The sequence below is a fragment of the Brienomyrus brachyistius genome, unplaced genomic scaffold, assembly GCF_023856365.1.
Source record: "Brienomyrus brachyistius isolate T26 unplaced genomic scaffold, BBRACH_0.4 scaffold33, whole genome shotgun sequence".
NCBI lineage: Eukaryota > Metazoa > Chordata > Actinopteri > Osteoglossiformes > Mormyridae > Brienomyrus > Brienomyrus brachyistius.
The window spans coordinates 2,137,595-2,162,500 of NW_026042308.1; the positions used below are offsets into that span (position 1 = coordinate 2,137,595).

The 24,906-nt window shown below is 41.8% G+C and overlaps 1 long non-coding RNA gene and 1 other non-coding gene across 3 annotated transcripts; one reads left to right on the plus strand and one right to left on the minus strand.

The window, feature by feature from the left end:
- Nucleotides 1-19,665: 19,665 nt before the first annotated feature.
- On the plus strand, nucleotides 19,666-20,800 carry LOC125721525 (uncharacterized). Of its 2 annotated transcripts, XR_007385802.1 has the most exons (4): nucleotides 19,666-19,748; nucleotides 20,157-20,243; nucleotides 20,341-20,361; nucleotides 20,569-20,800. It is a non-coding gene; the product is annotated as an uncharacterized LOC125721525 (long non-coding RNA). The 2 variants fall into 2 exon arrangements; XR_007385803.1 differs by lacking the exon at nucleotides 19,666-19,748 and having other exon boundaries at nucleotides 20,131-20,243.
- Nucleotides 20,801-24,115: 3,315 nt separating this feature from the next.
- Nucleotides 24,116-24,307, minus strand: LOC125721533 (U2 spliceosomal RNA). The gene has a single exon (XR_007385811.1). It is a non-coding gene; the product is annotated as a U2 spliceosomal RNA (small nuclear RNA).
- Between the last annotated feature and the right edge of the window lie 599 nt (nucleotides 24,308-24,906).

Consider the following 24,906-nt stretch of genomic DNA (forward strand, 5'->3'; position numbering starts at 1 on the left):
AGTATTTCTGATGTGAGAACCACTTATTCTGCTGATTCTACTTCCACCTGCACTGTCTGTGTTCTAACAGCTCTGTCCACTTTAGTTTCTATTTCCAGGACTGTGTGATACTTACACTGAATCTCTTTTGTTCAGGTGTTGCCGCTGATTTCCCTGCTTATTTTTTAGGAAGTCTTCTGCTTCCACTCCAGACTAATTGAGGGAAAGATCATGAAACTAAATATGATATATTCTGTAACCATGACCTGACAGCAGTATGTCTGTGAAACCACAAAAAACACAGAGCTTGCTATCAAACAGACAGTTTACCTGCCTTTAGTTTTAAAATGGAAATTAGGGATTTCCTCAGTCTGAGGTTTTTGGGGAACAAAAGGTAAACATCTTGCTCCCCAATGTCCACAAAATCATCCCCTGTCACACCTTGTTCTTCATGGTAAAACACAGAGAAAATAGATTAATCCACATGACTGCAACTATAAAACCCAAAATATTATGACCACACAGAGGTTGAAAAAATAACAATGATTATGAATAAATTAATAATAAAACCCCATAATATAATTAAGGCACGCAGAGTGAGCACATAGCAGGCATAGCAACAGTAAGTAAGGTGGATAAAGGGGCAACTGAGAAGACTGCATCAGCAAATTTAGCATATTTCCCATAAACACAACACTGATAGGAGTTATCAATTTAGCATTACCATATACAGTACAGTACTGTGCAAAAGTCTTAGGCAGTCCAAAGAAATGTTTAAAGCTGTTTATCTGGGTAGCAAGTGCACTTTGGCTTAGAACAAAAAATACAATTTAGTATTAGAATGTGTGCAAATTAAGAGTAACACAATAAAAACTAGTAATAATTTCTTCTGTTTTCTAAAAAGTTACTGATATCTAGTTGGATGGCTAGATGAACACCGCTTCAGTTCCCAAACTTGTCTTCGGGGGCACATCAGCCGTTCCACGATTTTGTTAAATTTCACCAACAGCTCAATTAAATAATTAAATATATTGGTTCAAAAAGTCAGTGAGAGATTGACTAGCTGTATGAGGTGCCTACCTTCTTTCCCTGCCTAAGACTTTTGCACAGTACTGTATATATATATTTAGGTCCTCAATCATGGCCTTACAATGGCTGAGGCTGGTCGGCCGAATGATGGGAGAACAACCATGTCCTCAACCATTCAAACATTTCATAGAGCCAACAGGTATGTAATCTAACAATGTGCCCTGTACTGTAATATTGTCCTCTTACTGCAATGCTTCATATTACAGTATCCATTTGCATTTTATATTACACAGTGAGTTTTACTTTATACAGTTACATACTGGATGTATACTGTAGCACACATGTCGCGTCACTCAAGGTCACACACACAGATTAACCTCCCCCCAAACCACAGGCAATATGCCAGGACAAGCAGTGTAGTACAATCTTTTATTAAACATGCAAGAGCAAACCCACTACTTAACACACAGGGGGGGAAACAGAATATCTAACACCACAAAGGGGGGGGGCATGCCCTGCATACACACCTTTCCCACTGAATACACCCCCATAGAATTAGCACTTCAACCTCCCAAATTCCTGTGAAAATGTTACTGCGATTGAGCATGTACATGAGCGATTGACTACACACTAATACAATCCAAATCCAAAACACACATGGTAAATGTGCTTTTCTACTTTTATGAGAACTGAAAGCGCTTTGCAATTCATGCCTCACATTCACCCATCCACACACCGGTGGCAGAGGCTGCCATACAAGGCGTCAACCTGCATGCCGGGAGCAATTTGGGGTTCAGTGTCTTGCTCAAGGACACTTTGATGGGGTCACGAGATACCAGGACTTGAACCTGCAACTCTCTGGTTGCTAAACGATAGCACTACCTCCTGCGCCACCATCTTCCCCAAACGTAAGGAGAAGGAGGTTCCTCGGAGCTCCGAGATGTGTTTGGCTGTAATAAATCTGGAATATAGCTATATGACATAGTTTTTGATAACACCAGCATTTACTTTTTAGCCTTTTCAGCTTTTATTGAAAGACAAAACAAAATAAAAAAATGCAGAAGTTTGAATCACTGTGTGTTTATTTCAGTTATTTTATATTGGACTCAAGGATTGGTTTCATCATACAAATACAGCACATATAATGTTTACTTGAAAATACTGAAAAGTAAGTGATATCAGAATCAGGGGGTCAATAAGCTTTTAAGTAATAATGTGGATTGTCTTGAAGAAAAGTATAGATTTTCAAAATATGCAAATTAATTGTAATAATAATATTAGTGACGTTTAGATGACATTAATTACATAGCTAATAATACATTGAGAAGAAATGGTTTGTCATTATGTGGATGGAAAGACATGAAAGTGATGTGGAAAATCGCCTCTTACCACTGAAACACATGGGGATGGGTGGTGCTAATAATGGTACAGCAGCCAGCCAGTAGGGGGCGCTTGACATGTAGAGTTTTCACCTTTTAGAGACGTTATGGTCTCCATGTTTTTTGCAGTCAGTGCTTTGATCACAGATTTGAAAGCAGTATGCATAATGCATCAGGGCTCATGCTGAAATTCCCTATATTTGGATATATTATGCAACATGGTTCTGTAGGAATGTTGGTACCTTGGAAACACAAATATACCTTACATGTGAATTTGGATATGGGTGTGGCTGCAACTGGAGAGGCAAAAATTTCATAATGGTTGTTGCAAATATTATGTACAAAGTGTGACAGAGACTTGAATGCATACATGGGTTTTGTTGGGAAAATATCAGTTCATGAAATACATTACTGAGGAAACTGTAGTTGTTTAAACTCTTATTTAATACTATTACAGTTTTTGCCCGTTGCCTGAACACATTTTGCAAAACTGCGCTCATTGTGCCAAAACTCTAAACACAAGTAAACATGACACAACACTGGGAAATATACCATTCACATCTGTGCCAAAGTGAAACTCTACTCTCAAAACCTAAACTCTGCTATCAAAACCTAACATTCCTTTGTCAAAATGTAACTCTGTTGACAAAATGACACATACTTGCATCATATGCAAACACTTTCAGATCAGGGGGAACACACTAGTCTACTTTATATAAAACACTGCAGTCTTTGATTTTCATTGTTTACTCAGAAGGCATATTTTCAGGAGACACATTTTCAAACAACCAAAAAAGCAAATAGGCCTACTCAACATTGTACATTGCAGCACTGTACATTGCAGTACCGTGAAGTCAGATCAAGAAAAAAAAAAAAAAAAACATAATACAGTAATAGAAAAAAACACTATACTTGTAAACACAAAAAATCATGACAATTGTGCATACGTGGGCTCATGGATCCCGCCGTCTGTTGGGGTCTGGCCACAGGACCTCATCGACATCGCAAGCAATGTCTTCTCCCGCTAGGCACCGGGGAAAATATCCCCTTGCATGTCGAAACCATCCATGGATTGCCGTCACCTGAATGTCGCCGCAGGCCTGTTCCATTGCCTGGAGAAGAGGCATGCGGGCATGTGGTTGGCGGTCATATACATGCCATCTCCAAGCCGAAAAAAATTCCTCTATCGGGTTTAAAAATGGTGAGTAAGGGGGCAAGTATACCACTTCAAGTTGATTGTGGTTGGAGAACCAGGCCTGGACCAGAGCAGCCCGATGGAAACTGACATTATCCCATATCACCACAAACCTGGGCTGATCTGGTCTGTTCTGTGCAACTATATTATGGAGAGCATCTAGAAATGTGAGTATATGTTGGCTATTGTATGGACCTAGTTTTGCATGATGATGCAGAAGCCCTCGAAGGCTTATGGCGGCACACATTGTGATATTTCCCCCACGCTGGCCTGGGACGTGCACAATTGCCCTTTGGCCAATTACATTACGACCCCGTCGTCTTGTTTTGCACAGGTCGAAGCCAGCTTCATCAATGAAAATGAATTCATGAGGCTGTGCAGCTCCATCCATGGCCAAGATTCTCTGTAAAAAAAAAAGAGAACATATTACTGTACTACAGTGCTACACATACAGAACCCTCACCCCATCACACAGGTACCTGTGTAGCTCTCAGAATGGATCCATGTGGTACTGATATGGTACATATTCAGCTGCTACTGGATTTCACCAATACTGTATTGTAAATGTAAAGGACAGTTACACTTACCCGTACATATTCAGCTCGAAGTCCTTTGACCCTGTCACTGTTCCTCTCAAATGGGACTCTGTAGAGCTGCTTCATGGTGATGCTGTGTTTTCCCAAGATGCGTCTGATGGTGGTGATGCTCACATGGTTTATGTTGTTGAACACTTGCCTGTCTGCAAGTATTTTCTTTCATAGCTGGTGGAGACGGATGGCATTGTCTGCCCTCACTAGGTCCACAACGGCAAGTTCCTGCTGTTGTGTGAACAGGCGCTGGCGTCCTCCCCCAGAAGGTCTTCGAGTCATTCTAGAGCAATACAACCACATACAGTGCTCAGCATAAATGAGTACACCCCACTACATTTGTCAGAAAACCTTTAGTTTCCTTTCAGAATCAACATTTTCTATGAGATACTATATTACAAAATACTCTCACAAATGTGGGCCATTGATTGCAAACAAGATTTGTTGATTTGCACACACAAAAAAGTGATTTTCCTAACAAATTCACTCAAGCCCATGTTGCAAAAATGAGTACACCCCAATTATAGTCTTAGGAGAAAAGCCACACTTAAGACTACAAAATTCTAATTAACAGGCATTCAACCACAGGTGAGTCTAATGATTCATTTACAGTTTTTGTCCATTGCTTGAACACATTTTGCAAAACTTGGCTCATGGTGCCAAAACTCTACACACAAGGAAGTAAGGAAAAACACTGGGAAATAAACCATTCACATCTATGCCAAATACAAACTCTGCCATCAAAACTGAACAATCCTTTGTCAAAACCTCACTTTGATGACTAAATGATGCCCACTTCCACATGTCAATACACTCTCATATCAGCGGCAACACACTAGTCTACTTTATATAAAACACTGCAGTCTTTCACTTTTACTGTTTTTATTCAGTTACAATTCCAAATGTTTCACATAATTCCAAAAATAAAATACTGAAATCAAAATACTGCAATTACATTACAGTAGTGAAATTTATATGACAGGAAATTCAGTTAAAGCAAAAATAAAACAAACTGAACTTCACACAAAAGAAGTTACATGTATGGATCCTGCCGTCTGTCGGGGTCGGGCCACAGGACCTCGTCCACATCGCAAGCAATATTTTCTCTGGCTAAACATCGGGGAAAAAATCCCCTTGTGTGTCTAATCCATCCCTGAATTGACCTGATTTCAATATCCCCGCAGGCCTGTTCCATTGCTTGTAAAAGTGACATTCGGGCGTGGGGTTGGCGGTCATATACGCGCCATCTCCATGCTGAAAAAAACTCCTCTATAGGATTCAAAAATGGGGAGTAAGGGGGCAAGTACACCACTTCAAATCCTTCATGATTAGTAAACCAGTCTTGGACCAGAGCAGCCCGGTGGAAACTACAGTTTTTGTCCATTGCTTGAACACATTTTGCAAAACTTGGCTCATGGTGCCAAAACTCTACACACAAGGAAGTAAGGAAAAACACTGGGAAATAAACCATTCACATCTATGCCAAATACAAACTCTGCCATCAAAACTGAACAATCCTTTGTCAAAACCTCACTTTGATGACTAAATGATGCCCACTTCCACATGTCAATACACTCTCATATCAGCGGCAACACACTAGTCTACTTTATATAAAACACTGCAGTCTTTCACTTTTACTGTTTTTATTCAGTTACAATTCCAAATGTTTCACATAATTCCAAAAATAAAATACTGAAATCAAAATACTGCAATTACATTACAGTAGTGAAATTTATATGACAGGAAATTCAGTTAAAGCAAAAATAAAACAAACTGAACTTCACACAAAAGAAGTTACATGTATGGATCCTGCCGTCTGTCGGGGTCGGGCCACAGGACCTCGTCCACATCGCAAGCAATATTTTCTCTGGCTAAACATCGGGGAAAAAATCCCCTTGTGTGTCTAATCCATCCCTGAATTGACCTGATTTCAATATCCCCGCAGGCCTGTTCCATTGCTTGTAAAAGTGACATTCGGGCGTGGGGTTGGCGGTCATATACGCGCCATCTCCATGCTGAAAAAAACTCCTCTATAGGATTCAAAAATGGGGAGTAAGGGGGCAAGTACACCACTTCAAATCCTTCATGATTAGTAAACCAGTCTTGGACCAGAGCAGCCCGGTGGAAACTAACATTGTAACAGTACATGTACGTAACATATACATGTAAGATGAGACAGTACTGTAAATACTCAAGCTACATTACTGTAGTAGAGGAATTGAAGACATACCTGTTTTCCTGTCGGAATGTCCTTATGATGGATGCGACCGTGAAACGGCTAAGATTGGGGTGGACTCTCTGTCCAGCTTCCCTCATAGTCAGACCATGGTTTATGACATGGTCCACCAAAGTTGCCCTAATGTCATCAGAAATGATGGTCCTTGCACTGCCTCTTCGTCCACGTCCTCCTCTTCCTCTGCCTCTAGCTCTCCCTCCCTCCATGCTGGCAAGTTCTCCAAAATGGCTTAGCTAAGGCCTTTTTGTAGCTGACTGATTGGTGTTCAGTTTTGTTAGTATATGTTTTCAGGTGTGTGTCTAATTGTTTTCAATGACAGACTGTGTTTTGTATTTTGAATAGATGTGTTTTCCCAATGGTACTGCGAGATTTCATTTTTGAACAAAGTGTCTTGTGTATGAAATAGTGTGTTGTGAGCAGGAGCAAGTGTGTTGTAGACAGGAGCTAGTGTTTTGCAGAATTGCAACCAGAGTGCAAAGCAGCACTTTTGTTTAAGGTATGGTTACACTTTGTTTAAGGAACAGCCACAACAACTTCAAGTTGGGTTCCTTTGGTTTTAGCATCTGTCAATAGTGTTTAAGCAATTGGTAAAAACTGTAAGAGGTGTCCAGCAGACAGGTGACTATAAAAGGACATTACTTAACAAAGAAAAGCCCTTCCCATTTCATGCTGTCAGCAATGGCTCCACATGGAAGAGAAATGTCACAAAATCTGAGAAAGGCAATCATTTCTTTACACAAAAAAGGTGAGGGCTACAAGAAGATCAGCAAAGCTTTACCTATCAGTCAAAATACTGTAGCAAAAGTGATCCAAAAATTTAAGAAAGATGGAAGTGCAACGATCTTACAGCGACGTCCAGGCCGTCCACGGAAGTTAACATCTCGAGAGGAGCGTCTGCTGATGAGAAGGGTTGAAGAAAATCGCCATGCAAGTTCACTGCAGTTAGCTAAAGTAGTAGAAAGCCAAACTGGAGTGACCGTTTCCCGTGACACCATACGGCGCACACTGCAGAGGAATGGCATGCATGGGTATCGTCCACGAAGGAAGCCTCTCCTAAAGCCCATGCACAAAAAAGCACGCCTAGAATTTGCTAGGGCCCATGCGGAAAAAGATGAAGACTACTGGGACTCTATACTCTGGAGTGATGAGACAAAAATCCCTGTTTTTGGAACTACTTGTTTCAAAACTGTATGGCGTCGTAAAGGTGAGGATTTCAAAGAAAAATGCATGGTGCCTACAGTGAAGCATGGTGGTGGCAGTGTCCTTATGTGGGGCTGCATGAGTGCTGCTGGTGTTGGGGAGCTGCATTTCATTGATGGTATCATGAACTCAACAATGTACTGCTCTATACTGAAGGAGAAGATGCTGCCATCTCTCCATGCACTTGGTCGTCGTGCACTTTTCCAACACGACAATGATCCAAAACACACATCTAAAGCTACTGTTGCATTTCTGAAGAAGAACAGGGTGAAGGTGATTGAATGGCCAAGTATGTCTCCTGATCTGAACCCAATCGAACACCTGTGGGGAATTCTGAAGCGACAAGTTGAGCATCACTCTCCATCCAGCATCCAGGCTCTGAAACAGGTTATTCTTGAAGGATGGAAAAAGATAGATGTTGCAATATGTCGCCAACTTGTTCATTCCATGCCTAGAAGACTTGGTGCTGTCCTTAAAAATCACGGCGGTCATACAAAATACTAGATGTAGTACTTTTTGTTGCGGGGTGTATTCATTTTTGCTTCAACCAATTTGAGTAAAACTGAAGATTTTGTGATCTAAGTTATATTATTAACCTTAATTTCATGTTATGGAGTTAAACAAGTGTTCAATAAAACTCAGCCTTGTGAAAATTTTGGAAGTTATTCTTTTGTTCATTGAGCTACTGATTACATTCGTACTTTTCAAAGGGGGTGTACTCATTTATGCTGAGCACTGTATTGTCATCGGTTTGCTTATTTTTCTTACAGTACTTTACTGTATATACTGTATCATCCACTGTACAACACTGTACTTCAATATAAGTAATCATGGTATGTTTCACAAAAACTACCACTTTGGCTGAAGAAGGAGCATTAGCACCCTGCAATATCCTGTACACTTGATATGGTAATGTGATATACTGTAGAAAAGTGCTATAAAAACCATCTGAGTAGAGCAGAAGGTAGAGAGGTGACGACATACCTGTTTTCTAGTCGGAATGTTCTTATTACAGATGCCACTGTGAAGCGGCTTAGATTAGGGTGGACTCTCTGCCCAGCTTCCCTCATGGTCAGGCCATGGTTGATGACATGGTCCACCAAAGTTGCTCTTATATCATCAGAAATATGGGTCCGTGCATGGCCTCTTCTACCTCCTCCTCCTCCTCTTCCTCTCCCTCCATCCATGCTTGCAAAGTTCTTGAAATGGTTAAACTGGGGGCTTTTTGTAGTTGGCTAATTGGTGTTCAGTTTTGCAAGTAAGTGCCTTCAGGTGGGTATTTGAGTGGTTGCAATTTCCCGATGTGTTTTGTATTTTGGATACATGTGTTTTCCAAATGGCACCCTGACATTTCATTTTTGAACGAAGTGTCTTATGTATGAAACGGAGTGTAGTATGCAGGACCATGTGTGTTGCATAAAGGGGTAAGTGTGTTGCATAATTGCAACTGGAGTGCAAAGCAGCGCTTTTGTTTAAGGTATGGGTACATGTGTTTGAGGTATGGTAACAAAAGCTTCAGGTTGTGTTACTTTAGTCTAAGCATGGGTTTATAGTGTTCAAGCAACGGGCAAAAACTGTAAGCACAGACACGTCACAAGGAAAATAAACTATTTATAATTATAGAGCACAGAATAACTAAACATAAAAAATATATATAGCATAGAAAAATCCAATAATACTATCGGACAAAATGGCCATGGAAATATAACAGAGAGCGGTGAGCTGGAGACCAGAGTCTTGACCCTGAGGAGTGAAATAAAATATTTAATTTCTCTGTTGTGTCACAAACCTGACAGATACACTGTCAAAAAGAAAAGAACTTACTTCCTCACGCATTTCTAAAAGGATGTTTTTGTCAAATCCCTCCAACTCACTGAAAAACAACAGATCAAATTCACATATTATGACATAAATAAAAATATAATATAGACATATAATATAGACAGTTCCTGGTGCATTTTGTAATACTTAAGACACACCAAGGCCATGCAGAGTGCATACTGATAAAAGGGAGGGGAGGGGGGAAAACTTCAATACATTCTCTGTATTACAAGTCCAACAATTCAAAATGGTCTGTCTTACAATTGTCATGCGCCGCTTGTCCGCTCCTCCCGTGTGCCACGCCCCCTCGTTAACCTCGTGTGGAGTCCCGATGTCATTCGCTGTTTCCAGTTGTTTTCATTAGTCCTATGTATTTAACTCCGCTTCAAAATATGTTTCCCCAATCATGTCATTTAAGTCGCTACTTCTATTGCCCCGTGTTCCTAGCTGGTTTCCCCAATAAATCCTTTGTTTCCCGATTCTCCGTCTTCCTGCTCCTGCTTCCCCGATCCGTGACGTGACAACAATCAACATGAACGCACCACAGTCCACAGAACCAATCTGTCAAGGAACATCCTGCGAAATACAATATAGTACTAACGAAGACATTTGTTAAAATTCTAATACAAATGTAACGACAGAAAATGCTGAAATCCACTTTACCATGTTTTTCAAGTATTTTCCAGTGTCCTGGGCTTATTCGGTTTGTCAGTTTGCTGCAAAAAGAAATTTGGAATAGTCAGGGACACAATAACTACAGCTTTTCATGTAAACGGGATTAAAACTCTATGTAGGAATAAATGGACAAACAGAAGACCTTTTGTCACATTTCTAAATGTTTTACTGTTAGTGGGGTCTGGCTGTGAGTGTTACCCAGAGCATATGACAGTCTCTGCCCCAACTGTCGGCAGGAATGAACGAAGAAAATTATGATTAAAAAAGATCCAACAATACAACTTAAATGTCATAGCATTTATTGTACAATATACTATACATATGATCAGGATCACATAACTGCATGGTGCGCAAGTACGCATTCCCCGTACACTCGCGGCAACTCCTTGTTGTAGCAGCGCAAATGCGCACCATTTATTTTATGTGCATTCACGTTGTTATGAAAAGAAATTACCCTGCATCTTAACATTTATGTGGCTAATTTGTACTTCGTCTGCGGCATGAAGGCTAAAATGCACAATGATTTCTTGTCATAACATTGCGAATGTATGTAACCCCTACTTCTTTACACTAATAGAAATGTACACAACATAAACAGGGGTCGGGTGCAGGGTCCTTTCCCTTATTTATATATATTTTCTTAGTCCAATCACTGAGGGTTTTAGAAAGAAAATGTGATGTGGACACGAAATGCCTTACTTCAAAACCATCTTTTTAATATATGAATTAACATAGCCAGTTAGGTTAACATAAATTCCCAGTATATAAATCAAAAACAAATCGTATATTATTTCAATAAACAAAAAAAAATTATATAGTTCGATAACTAGAACACAAACATATATATTTATAATTTTCCATTGGTATCCAAGTGTTAATTATAAAAGAAAATTTGGCCAGCTCCTCACTGTCCCGTCCAAAAAAAAAATGGCGACTGGCACTCTTGCTGTCTTTCGGCGGGAAAGGAGAGACGAAATGGCGACGGAGTCGTTTTCCTCAGCCACTCGTCCTGACAAGGGAGGCTGGCGAAGAAGACTGGCAAAGAAGGCAGATTTTGGTAGCGAAATAGTAGCTTAGGCGCCAGTTGTCGGCAGCAACGCTCAGCTAAAACCCCCCTCGCTCATGGCGGCTTATATTCGCCAACTGACGCAGAGCGTAATGACACAGAGCGTAATGACGTAGAGCGTACCTTACATTACTCTGAGCTACCGCAACAACACCTACAATATGCCTCCTTCACTTAAAACAAGTGCAAATTCCAAGTAAGCTTAAATATATATATATATATAATTACACACAAAAATTTGCTTATGGAAATTAAGGTAGACCCAACCACATATACACATCCCATTACAGACAAAACAACAAAAACAAACAAAAAAAATTAAGAAAATAAATTACCAATATGCCATGTGGGTTACATCTTTCCCCGCTTAAAAAAAAAATATGACTTCCCCGTCATATTATCCTACCCAAAACTGCAATAATCCCAAAATTTGCTTATGCAAAGAAATTAAGCACTCATGAATTACCATGGTATTAACTGGCAAGTTAACAACCTGAGGTCTACAACCTATGTGAGAGCCCACTTGGTAATCACTTAGGTAAGCTGGTGGGTTTCGCCTCCTTTGAGGCCTACCTTGTGTTGGGGTAGAACTCCTATTAATTTCTCCATCTGACTCATAACTAGATAGAAATTCAGGAGCTTCTGGATTTAAGGAAGTTTCCATAAATGACTCACTCCCTCCAAGTGATCTCAACTTGTCCTGCATCACAGACTGTTTTTCTGCATCTGACATGAGTGTACATTCTAACCCAGACTCATCATTGTCTCTTGCAGAAGTCTGAGTAATCGGAACTTGTCCCGTGTCTGCACCGTCCCCCAATCCTAAATCCACAGGCAAAAATCCACAGGGGAGCAGCATATCTCTGTGGAGAACTCGCTCTCTACCCTCACCCCCCTCAGACTTAACCACATACACAGGATTGTCTTGGTCTGGCTGTTTCAAAATTACATGAACAGCAGATTCCCACCTATCTGAAATTTTATGTTTCTTTCGAAGGCCCAAGTTCCTAACAAGAACCCTATCGCCAACATCTAAGGGCATAGCCGTTACTTTAGAATCCCACTGTTTTTTGTTCAGATTCTGACATCTTTCTGCATTCTTTGAGGCTAAGTTATACGCATACTTAAGTCTGCTTTTAAGGTCACGCACATAGTGCGAGTGTGTTTTAGAATCATGACCACGGGGACTAATCCCGAAGCATAAATCAATTGGCAATCGGGGTTGTCGTCCAAACATTAGAAGGAACGGCGCCTCACCCATAACATCATTCTTTGTGCAATTATATACATGCACCAACGGCCTTACATATTTCCTCCATTCTTCTTTTTTCTTTTCCTCCAAAGTCCCTAATAAATCGAGTAGAGTCCGGTTAAACCTTTCTACTGGGTTGCCCCTGGGATGATAAGGTGTGGTGCGTGATTTAACAATGCCTGCTAACTTACACAATTCTGCTATCACCTCTGCCTCAAAACATGCCCCCTGATCACTATGTAGACGACGTGGAAATCCATAATGGCAAATAAAATTCTCCCACAATACTGCAGCCACTGTTCTAGCCGTTTGATCTCTGGTTGGGTATGCTTGGGCATACTTGGTGAAATGATCAGTTATGACTAAGATATGCCTAGTGTCTTTTTTATCAGGTTCCAACGACAAGAAATCCATACACAGGAGTTCAAGAGGGCCTTTGACCTTGATATTCACAAGTTCAGCTGCCCTTTGAACTCTGCTTTTGCGTCTCACACATCGCTCACACGTCCGATACTTTGCTTCTATGTACCGCATCATTTTAGGCCAATAAAATCTGGCCCTTGCCAACTCCACAGTCCTCTCAACACCCATATGACCCACTTCATCATGTACACCCCTAAATGCTCTCTCTCTTTGACTCTGAGGCACGACCAGTTGATGAGAATCTTCACCCATATGATTGCGCACCTTGCGATATAACACTCCGTCTATGAGTTCTAACCTGGATCTCTCCCTCAGAAACAAAAGTACCTCTGGTTGCTCACACGTTTTATCCAATACATGGGAATCCAGAGTCAAAAGCTGTATAACGCGTGACAAACTCGCGTCTTCTCCCTGCAACTTCTGCCAATCATCACTGGAAAAACCAGGCAATGTAGGCTGACCAGGCCATAACATTGGCTCTTCCAGGTCCTCTGGAACCGCACTGTCGTCACAGAGCAGGGTCTCTACAGCCGGGATGAAGTTCTCTGCTATTGTTTCATCTCCACTTTCAGACACCACAAGAGCCCTCACCAGGTGATTTGCACATAAAGTGCTCACTGCATTGTTATCCAAAACATTACACTCATCAGGTGCTAGCTGAACACGATCAAGCATGCTGGCAATTCTCTTATTCATCTCATCCACCTCCTCTAAAGATGGTGCATGAGGCCGCCTTGAGAGACCATCAGCATCCCCATTGCGCGTGCCGTGCCCGATTTATAGTGGATGTCAAAATTATATGCAGATAGAGCAGCGAGCCATCTATGACTGGTGGCATCCAATTTGGAACTGGTCAGTACATAAGTTAACGGATTATTATCCGTCAACACTTTGAAGGTGGCACCATACAAGTAATCGTGGAATTTTTCGCTGACCGCCCACTTAAGTGCGAGAAATTCCAACTTGTGAGCTGCATAATTTCTTTCTGCCTTAGAAAGTCCATGGCTAGCATACGCCACTACTCTGGTCTGGCCATCTTGTATTTGATAAAGCACCGCACCCAAACCTGTGGTGCTGGCATCAGTGTGCAGAATATAAGGGAGCCGCCAATCTGCGAAACCCAGAATGGGGGCTGCTGTGAGCTTCTCAATAACAAGCTCAAAAGCCCTCTGACATTCCTCAGTCCAACAATCACCTAACAATTGTGACTTAGAGCGGGGCGCATACTTACTGCCACTCCTACGGGTGGAGAATTCTCCTTTCAACAACTCGTTCAAAGGCCTGACAATGTGAGAGTAGTTATGTACAAATCTACGGTAATAACCTGAAAACCCCAGAAAAGACCTAAGGTCTCTGACTGTCCGTGGCCGAGGCCACTCCCTGATGGCAGATACTTTATCGGGATCAGGTTGAATACCGTGCTCTGAAATAACATGACCAAGGTATTTTACCGAAGTCTGGAAAAATTTACATTTTGATGGAGATAATTTGAGACCAAAATCTGAGATACGTTTTAGAACTCTCATCAACCTCTCCTCATGCTCCTCCAATGTACTTGAAAAAATTATCAAATCATCCAGAAACGCAATTACTTCTTGGAGATTTATGCCTGCCATTACTTTCTCCATAGTCCTCTGAAAAGACGCTGGAGAGTTTGTTAGCCCTTGAGGTAACTTACGAAATTGCCAGTTTCCAAAAGGGGTGGTGAATGCAGTTTTATGTCTGTCTGAAGGTTCCACATCTAGTTGGTAATACCCACTTTTGAGGTCCAAGACACTAAACCATTTAGACCCTGCCAACAAAGTAAATGTTTCCTCAATACGAGGTAGTGGGTATGCATCTTTCTTGGTGAAACCATTCAGCTTCTGGTAATCTACCACCATTCTAAGATCTCCATTCTTTTTGCGGACTAACACTACAGGTGAGGCGTAAGGGCTAGTAGATTCTTCTATCACTCCTGCCACTAATAGGTCATGCAAATGTTTCCGTAAGTCATTAAAATCAGCAGGGGAAACACGTCTAGTTCGTTCCTTAAAGGGAAAATGTGGTTCTACCTCAATGCGATGAGTGACACCAGTCATGTGTCCAATATCTAGATCATGTCTAGCAAATGCGTTTGACACCTCCTTTCGAATTTTGTTCTCTATGTGGCCTCTCAATTCAACTGGTATAGGACTATCTCCAAAATCCAAATTCAGCACATCAGTTTTTGAGCTGAGGTCCTCCTGAGAGGAGACCATATGCAAATGCGCACCTTGTAGCGCCACAGTTTGTGATTCCGCACCAGTAATGGATTGTACAGGTACCACCCAGTCAAGCAGAGAACATTCCGCAATGACAGTCTTTGGCCATAAAGTTATATCATGTTGGGACACATTTTTAACCACTAGTTTAAGTGCATTACAAGACCTATCGTTCACATCTACTATCTGATCATACACCACAAAGCCGCCTGGAATTGAGCTTTCCTCCAAACCACTCACAAGGGCCCGACATGCAACTACCCCCTGCTTCATATGACACATGCCTTTTAGGACCTTCGACTCCCCATTCTTTACACATACTGGAAGCTTTCCACTCAATGTCACCCTCAAAACATAATTTTTCTTAGCCTGCTCTTTAGACTTGGACTGTCTATTATACTCCGAATAGACCATGGCCCAGTTAGTATGAATGGGCAAAGACATTAAGAAGCGCTGGCCTCCCTTCTTCCTACAATCCTGAATCAACTGACGCAAAATATTTGTGCCTACAAGAAAGGGTACCTTCTCACTATAAGTCTGATCAGGACTCACTAACACTAAGGCACTAAACCGTCGGCCTGTTCCACATGCGGTCTGAGAGAAGTTCACTTCCACCTCAATATAACCTAAGTATGGCACACTTTGCCCAGCTGCTCCCTCAATGTGTAGTAAGTCGTCAATAGAGAACAGCTCTCTATGAGATAAATACTGGCAGTAAAACGAATGGCTCAAAATGCTCACTTGTGATCCAGTGTCCATTAAACAAGGACACTGGATACCATCCAACCAAGCTACTCCTTCACACGACTCCCCCACAAGGCCGTCGGGAATCCTTGCAATATCCCCTCTGCCGGGAGGATGATTGCGTGGGCAATGATCTGACAGAGTGGAACTAGCTAAGGTATGGGCTCCTGCCTGTTCCATGGCAAGAGCCCTTGATAGTTTAAAGGCGGCTTTGAGACTAAATTTGACTGTTCTTGAGTACTTTGGTGACGTTCACACAACCTCACTTGCACCAACTCTGCATTAGTTGGGTTAGAGCATTTAGGCAGGGTATGGGAATCTTCCCCGCAATTGTAACAGAACCTCCTTGGTCTACTCTTAATTGTTTCAATCGCTGCTCTGACAGGGGTAGTTCCAATAACTCGAGTGGGCTTCGGCCCAACCTCCCTTTTCTTTTCATTCCGATGCTCTATTGTAGCAGTAGCCCTCCTAAGCTCTGCCTCTAAATACTGGATCTTTGCCTCTAGCTTCTCTTTAATTGAATTTTCTGTATCAGTCAAGTCACTGTTGACCACTTCGGACTTAATCGCTGCCTGGGTTTTAACATGCGCCCTAACAGAGCCGTTACCTAAATGACGCCTCTTCCTCATCTCTTTCAGACGAACTTCCTCCTCATATGCCCTGATTCTATACAACAACTCTGAGAATGAGGGAGGCTCCTGAAAGGGATTTTCACTACTTTCTTTCAAACGCAAGGTAGCCAATAACTGATCCTCCCAGCAACCCCGTATAAATTGCTTCATTAACTGCGTCTCAACATCCTGCTTGGCTACTCCCCTTCTTTCTACAACCTCCTGCAAAATAGCTTGGAGGCGGCGCAAATAGTCTGATGCTTTTTCACCATGGTTCTGGTGAGTTTCAATAAACTGAATATATAATTCATCTCCTCGTGTAACACTACCATATGCTCTATCTAACTCCTGGACATAAGCGCTAGGAGTCTCACTGGGTCCAATTCTAGAAGCTACCTCCAATGCTGGGGAGAGCAGACTATCCAAGATCGTCCTACGTTGCATTGCTTCAGAGATACTACTGTCATTCAACACCTGATAAGCACGTAGTCTCCATGTATTAAAATCTGCTTCAGACTGGGGTTTTGGATAGTTTCCAGAGAAAAGACGCAGCTTGCGCATTGGGGGACCACATGCACGTGCTTCACTTTTCACTATATGCTCAACCACAACCCTATGGGCTTCTGCAGATATGGGTATGGTCAGTAAACCATCATTAAGGGTGGGCTCAACAGGGCCATCCACTTTATCACTAACGCCCCCTGGTAACTGGGGGCGATTTAGCTTTAACCCCAAGGACTGGCGTGGACGCCATGAGAACTGGGTTATTAGGCTTTTCCCCATAGATACAACTTAAAGCTCCCTGCTCTACTGAGGCAGTGCTGATACCATAAGTAGTAGCTAATTCCGAAATCTGTCCCTTAAAAGCAATTGTCATGTCATTGATAGCATGTGCAAGGGGCACTATTTCTTTACCAAGTGGGCTCCCACTTACCAATTCCTGTTGATATTTGTCTATCTGAACTACTTCCCAGCGAGATCCATCCTCCGCAAAATGCTCCTCATCTAGTAGCATTGGAGTCACCCCAAACCCAAACTGGCAAAGAACAGTATTAGATTCTTTTTCAAGTAAAACAATTTTCTCAACATCATCAAGGGATGCAAAAGCCTCCTGCACCCTTGCAAGGGTGATACATTCATTAGGTCCCTTAAGCACTACTGTCCGTTCAGGGTCATACCCATATGCCTTACAGACATCCATGGCTATCTACAATAATAGAATGAATTAGATGTAATGAAGTAAGACACTTCAAGTCCCTGTTCGGGCGCCACTTTCTGTAACCCCTACTTCTATTACACCAGTAGAAATGTACACAACATAAACAGGGGTCGGGTGCAGGGTCCTTTCCCTTATTTATATATATTTTCTTAGTCCAATCACTGAGGGTTTTAGAAAGAAAATGTGATGTGGACACGAAATGCCTTACTTCAAAAACATCTTTTTAATATATGAATTAACATAGCCAGTTAGGTTAACATAAATTCCCAGTATATAAATCAAAACCAAATCGTATATTATTTCAATAAACAAAGATTATATAGTTCGATAACCAGAACACAAACATATATATTTATAATTTTCAATGGGTATCCAAATGTTAATTATAAAAGAAAATTTGGCTAGCTCCTCACTGTCCCGTCCAAAAAAAAAAAAAATGGCGACTGGCACTCTTGCTGTCTTTCGGCGGGAAAGGAGAGACGAAATGGCGACGGAGTCGTTTTCCTCAGCCACTCGTCCTGACAAGGGAGGCTGGCGAAGAAGACTGGCAAAGAAGGCAGATTTTGGTAGCGAAATAGTAGCTTAGGCGCCACAGTTGTCGGCAGCAACGCTCAGCTAAAACCCCGCTCGCTCATGGCGGCTTATATTTGCCAACTGACGCAGAGCGTAATGACACAGAGCGTAATGACGTAGAGCGTACCTTACATTACTCTGAGCTACCGCAACAACACCTACAATATGCCTCCTTCACTTAAAACAAGTGCAAATTCCAGGTAAGCTTAAATATATATATATAATTACACACAAAAATTTGCTTATGGAAATTAAGGTAGACCCAACCACATATACACATCCCATTACAGACAAAACAACAAAAACAAACAAAAAAAATAATAATAAGAAAATAAATGACCAATATACCATGTGGGTTACACGAGCGTCTCTGAGGCTGTGGAATTGATCTGCCCGTCTTTCGATCGCCTTATGCCGGCTAGCGTGAGTGAATCACCGCCGCTAAATCTGGAGAGTGTGGATCTGAATATCCGTGGAATATCCAACCTAAAACTGATTTCACACAGAGAGATGTGGCTAAAGTTGTTCTTCAAGGAAGCCTCATTCAGGATAACGAAGTCTGGCAAAAACTTTCCTCAGCTAAGCGACTGCTAGACATGCAGCCACTGGGAATAATGTTAGGAAATGGGTGAATCGAGGTTTTATTCTTCACTTCTTTTAGCAAAACCTTAGCAACATACTAATTTCTTGTATGTGAAACATTAAAATTCGTCGAAATGTACCACTAGCGACAAAGAATTAATCTCATCCGACAAAACGAGAAGCTTATTTAATAATCGTTTTAATCACATATATTATTTTCACCGACTTTCTGAAATTACATTATCTTTCTCGGAAACATCGGATGTTCAGAAATGTAAACAAAGCGCCTAGAAATTCTACAACTCCCGCACGTCAATCTGTCTCCCTGAGTTCGGTTTCCATTGAGATGCCTACGACACAAAGTGTACAGTGACGTAGTCAGTAGCTTTATATAAATTCTAAGGCGCATGCAGAGTTCTGGCATTATCGCTGTTGGATGCTGATCTTTGTTGTAATGGCTCCAACTGTACTCGTCTGGCTCTGCCTTTTGCATTGCTGCCTTCCATTTGCCCACACCTGCCTGCAGTGTGATCCGCTGGTGCAAGAATTAAACAATAACTTTTTAAAAGCGTTCTCCAATGCATCAGTGGATACTGATGAAATTATGCGCCACGCAAATTACTTCTTCGCAAAGAAAAGCAGATACTCCTATGGAGTAATAGGTAGGTGTTTGTGTGTGTGTGCTATTTTCTCGACAAGCAACAGTGATAAAGCATCCTAATAATTTCATAATTAAATAACTAAACAATATATTTTTTCATCATCTGTAAAATGTAAATGACTAATATTTGGACTTGGTTTTGCACTGGTGGTACAATAACTTATGATGTCTGACCTATTTCATTTGTCCAAGATGCCACCACACTGTCAAAAGCGAGTGAGGAGTATCGGGCAGAGATTTCCATGCTTCTGCGTGACGTTTCTCTCCATGTTGGTAAGACAGTTCACTAGTGGAGTTATTTATGCCCTCACTGCACCCCGGTCCACATGTGTGATGTGTCTCTGGAGCTTCTTCAGACACATGCGCATGTGTGGGAATTTGTCAGCGAAGCAAATATATGCACTACACTGCACACTTGCACTACACTGCACACTTGCACCACACTGCACACATTCACAAAATCGAACAGTTTTATCCACTATTTATGTTGTATTGTGTTGTTGATGTCATACATGCATTTATTGTGTTTGTATTTATGTGTAGCACCATAGGGGGCCCAAGGGATACCAGATGTCAGTGCACTGTGTACTTGTACATGGACATGCTAACAATAAAGAATATTTGAGTCTTGACATTTGATCTTAAGAAACGGAGTCAATGAGTGTTTGTTTCTCTGCCCAGAACAAGAAGGAAGGAATGTCATCAGTGACATGCTAGACAAAGGGAAGAGAATTCTACAAGAACATCTGGAAACCTTTGTCCATACAGGTACACACTTTTGCTCTCATGTTATAAATAATAGTTTGCAGTCTGTTAGTGTCAGTAGGAAATGACATATGCATACTTCCTGTTGGTTTTCTTGCAGGTCTTTGCCCAAACAGTTGCGGTAAGTGAGGCTCTTTTTATTATCTTGTTCATTCAGCAAAGGCGTTATGCTGTTTGTTTTCCCTATACACGTGACAGACTACTTGTGAATCTTGCTTCAATAAGAGCAGAGCTCCATAAGTATTCAAAGCTGTCATTTTTTATGCCTGTTCTGTAAAAGTCTGGATGTTTTCTTCCCTGTGTTTCTCTCCCACCCCCCACCATGCAGGGTTGCTAAATCAGAGAGTCATAAACTGTGAGACCTGTGCCTCTCAGATACGCACCTGCCCCTCTCCACTCGGCCGGGATACCTGTGGCAGTGAGTTATACTTGTCCATCCATCCATCTATATGTCTGTCCATATCTGTATACACAAATACACAGTATGTCTTCCTTCCTGCTCTGCTCCTCTTTTTTGTTTGTTACCGTACGTCACCAGCAGGGTAGTATTAATTTTTCTTTCTCTGCCTTGGTCAGAGCGTCACCTGGAAGCAGAGGAGGGAAGCTCTGCATTATTGGACTGCTCTTTGCCCTGGCACAACTTGGTGGAGGGAGACAAGTTGTACCAGTTCTCTCGGGTGAGACTCACAATAAATGAACACTGTCTGTTTCTTATATCGTCCATGTGTGTGTATCTGTGTGAAATAGAACTTAAGAACAAGTTGGCTGACAATAGAAACATAAGGTGCAGATACATAGGTTGAATATAAACATTTTAGCAAACCAGTATTACTGAAATGTATGGGCACATCAGGCTGTCGAGGTTTACTAGTGTTTTTCTTATTTATTGTTTTATGTCTCTCAGTACTCAAATACTGCCGCCAAGTTTATCGTGTTTAGAGCCAGTGCTTCATCAAGTGTGGTGCTGAAACACATAAACTTGGATGACAAAGGATTGTACCAGTGCCATTTACTGGACAGCAACAACAAGGTTTTGACCAGCTTGAAATACCAACTGACTGGTGAGGGTTCCATCCAGTTTATATTGAAACTGCATTTGGCCCATTTTTAACAATAACAACAATAGTGTCCCCTCTGTTTCTTCTCAGTCAAACCTTCAGCCCCCACCACACCTGCGCCCACGCCTCCCACGATTCCTCCTCATGACTGCGGCAGCCTCCCCGATGAGCCTCCCAAAGAATTGCTTGCTGCATTTGTGGGTGCAGTGATTGTTTTGGGTCTGGCTGGCTGCTGTCGCCTCGCAGTAGCTTTTCGGTGAGTAATTTATTGGGCGAGGTACTCATGGGGAAACACGACACTGATACATGCCCAGTAAGTAAAGAATGACATAATCTAATTAATCTTGAGTAGAAATATTTGGGCAAGCCGAAATCACGGTAAATTGTGTGACCTAGTAAATTATGCTAGCTGGTTTGGATAAAAATAATAAATGAAACTGAAATGGAAACGTGTTTTTAGCTTAGCGCTGAGATGAGGGCAGCTGGACGAAACTGTGATGGTGGAGGAGATGGAAATGGATGAAAGAAATTATCCTGGACTTTAGGAGATGGAAGCACGGGGGCCACCACCCCATCAGCATCGGTGGTGAAAAGGTGGAGGTGCTTCAGAGCTTTCGATTCCTGGGGGTTCAGATCAGCTGTGATCTGTCATGGACCACAAACACTTCAGCCATTGCCAAAAAAGGACTTCAGAGACTCCACTTCCTGTATATATATATATATATCTTGTATATACATAGTGTCTGTACATTCTCTCCCATTCTATTAATACCTCAAATCTTTTTAAATACTGTGCATCTGCTGGTGTGTTCCAAACTAAATCCCATTGTACTTACAATGACAATAAATCATTCATCTCACCTTATCTTCGTATCTTATCTTATCTCGCTAAATTGGCAAAAGTATTAGGACACCTGAAAAAAGGTTAACTGGTATTTTGGGCAGGGCTTAGTAGCCCCCCCCCCCCCACCCACCCACCAATTTCAAAACTGTGCTACCCAAATTCTGCCAGTTTGGAAATAACACGTTGGATCATGTGCAACATAGCAAACACTTACAAAGCGTCCCCCTCCCCCCACACCAGTCAGTTTGATCACATCTCTTTGTCCCTGACCCCTGCATACAAACCCCTCACTGCCAGAACAAAGCCCACTGTACAGACCATCAGAGTCTGGCCCTAAGGAGCCATGACCAGACTACAGGGGTGTTTTGATGACTGGAAATTGTTTAACTGTCAGACTAATATGACAAGTCGAGCATTCTCTCTTTCACTGTTTTCACTCTTCCAATTAACACTCTTTCCCTCTTTCAGTCTGTCAGAGTGACTGCTGGGGGTGGACGGGGCGTGTGAGAGTGTGCGGTAGCCACTTGTTCTGTGTGAACTTTTGGTTTGGGTTCACAGCAGATTTGCCAGTGTTAAATTAACACTGCATACTGTTTTTATAATTCTCACCTAATCAGCGTTACATTTAACACTTTACAGAGTGCAATGAGTGTTGTTGTATAGTGTTAAATTTTATTAGCTAAAATGCGACAGTCATCTGACAAATCAAGGACAAGTCGGATATCTGGACGTTCCAGTTACTTCTGCCTTTCAAGGTCCAGGCGGTTCAAGGAAAGTTTGGCCATCTGGAGATGCTAGTTTCTTCTACTTTTTCAAGGTCCACCTATCAGCTTAGAACAAGTCTATCTATTTGGGACTTTTCCTTTTACTATATTATTCTGGGACTCGTTGTTCTCTTTTTCTACATTTTATATTATCCAATACCATGCATTCATTTTATAATACCTTCTGCAACAGCTTACTTCTCAGGTCATGCCTTTGCTTTGACCTGGGCCTCTTGCTGAAGAAGCAATACATGGCAAACATGTTAGTTCCTCTATAGAAAATAGAAATCTCTTACTTAAGCAGATTTGCATTATTGTTTGATACATTCAATTAATGACAAGTAAATTACGTTGTTTCAACCACTATGTTTAAATCAACAACACCATTATAAACTTAATTGTTAATTACTGATTAGGTAATGCATTTTGCATAATCATCTATATTCCATTATTGATTACTGATTAGCATAATCAAGAATTTTCTATCATACAAGCTTGAGAGGAAAGTCAATAACGTCCCTCCCCCCATTGTCCTTTCCGAGATACATCACTTCCCTACGCACGTACTCATACCTGCCCCCCAAGGCGAGGTTAAAAACGTCCCTCATCAGGCCTCGCCGCATGAAGCGTTGCAAAGGGTACACATGTGCAAGGTAGAGCAGGGTGGGAAGAATATCCACTTTTAAGGCTAAAACCTTACCTTGGAAGGACAGGGACCTGGACTTCCACAGTCCGATCTTCCGCCTGGTGATCGCCAACTGCAATCAACCGGGCGGCACCATCCGAAAGGAAGTTGACCCCCAACACTGAGAGGTTCGTCACAGAGGGTGAGACCGCCTGCGACGTCCTCCCTCGCCTTCCAGCTGCCGAAATACTTGGCCACCGACTTACTGAGGTTGAGCGTCGCGCCAAAGGCCCTACCGAACGCATGAACGAGGCTCAAGGTATGACCAAGAGACTGATTCGAGCAGACGAAAAGCGTGGTGTCGTCTGCATACTGGGTCAGTTTAACAGTTGTCCCCCGACTTCCTGGGATAAGAAGGCCATCGACCCCGGGGTGGGTGCGAATGGCGCACGCCAGTGGCTCTATATAGAGCGCGTAGAGGAGGGGGGAGAGGGGACATCCCTGCCTCACTCCACTCAGCTGGGGCACCAAGTCACTCAGGAAGCCATTGTTAACAACATGGCTCCCAACTTCGTTATACAAAGTGTGTAACCACCGTTCCCAGAAACACTACAATACCAGGTCGATGCGTGGAGCGGATGGGGCAAGCCCCACTTTCGGCTCCCTGTTCCAAAAATCCGTTTAATATGTGGCCCCCTCCATGGGGGACGTATCACATATTAAACTGATAAGAACAGATACTACACTTGATCTTAGCCGAAAGGCCGAGAAGCGATACCCGCAAACTGTGCCCCGCCAATTTTTTTATAATATTATGCTTGCACTACTTACATTAACACATAATCACAATCTAAAAGGCTGAAACACCATGCAAATCAATGCCAACCCAGTACAATAAGAATTTTAAGGATAACATTTAACAAATAGTACTACCTGCAGAACTATTACCCTTAAAACAGTCAAAAGAGCAATTCCACCAGCAAATACAATTACACACCATTAAAATCTAATTACATGGCCATTAAAACAATTAAAATGTTACCTTATATGCATGCCATTAAAAAGTTAAGACCTTCAAAAAGGAACACACCCGCAGACTTCCAACCTCTGCACAAGGGTCGGGCTAAAACACTGTCATACACCTTCCTAAAACACATAAAATCAGTAACCTTAGGAATAAAATAGGTCAATCACAGAATAAACAGCACAACAGATAAAATAAAATGTTAATATTGATGAATATGTGCTAACAGTGATCAACCAAAACAGTGCTCAGTAAAATCTGTACATGCCATTAAATAAAATCCAAGCCAAATAAAACACAAACACAGAAAAACAAAGCAAACTTACATAAAACCCGAGGTGTCCTTTGTGT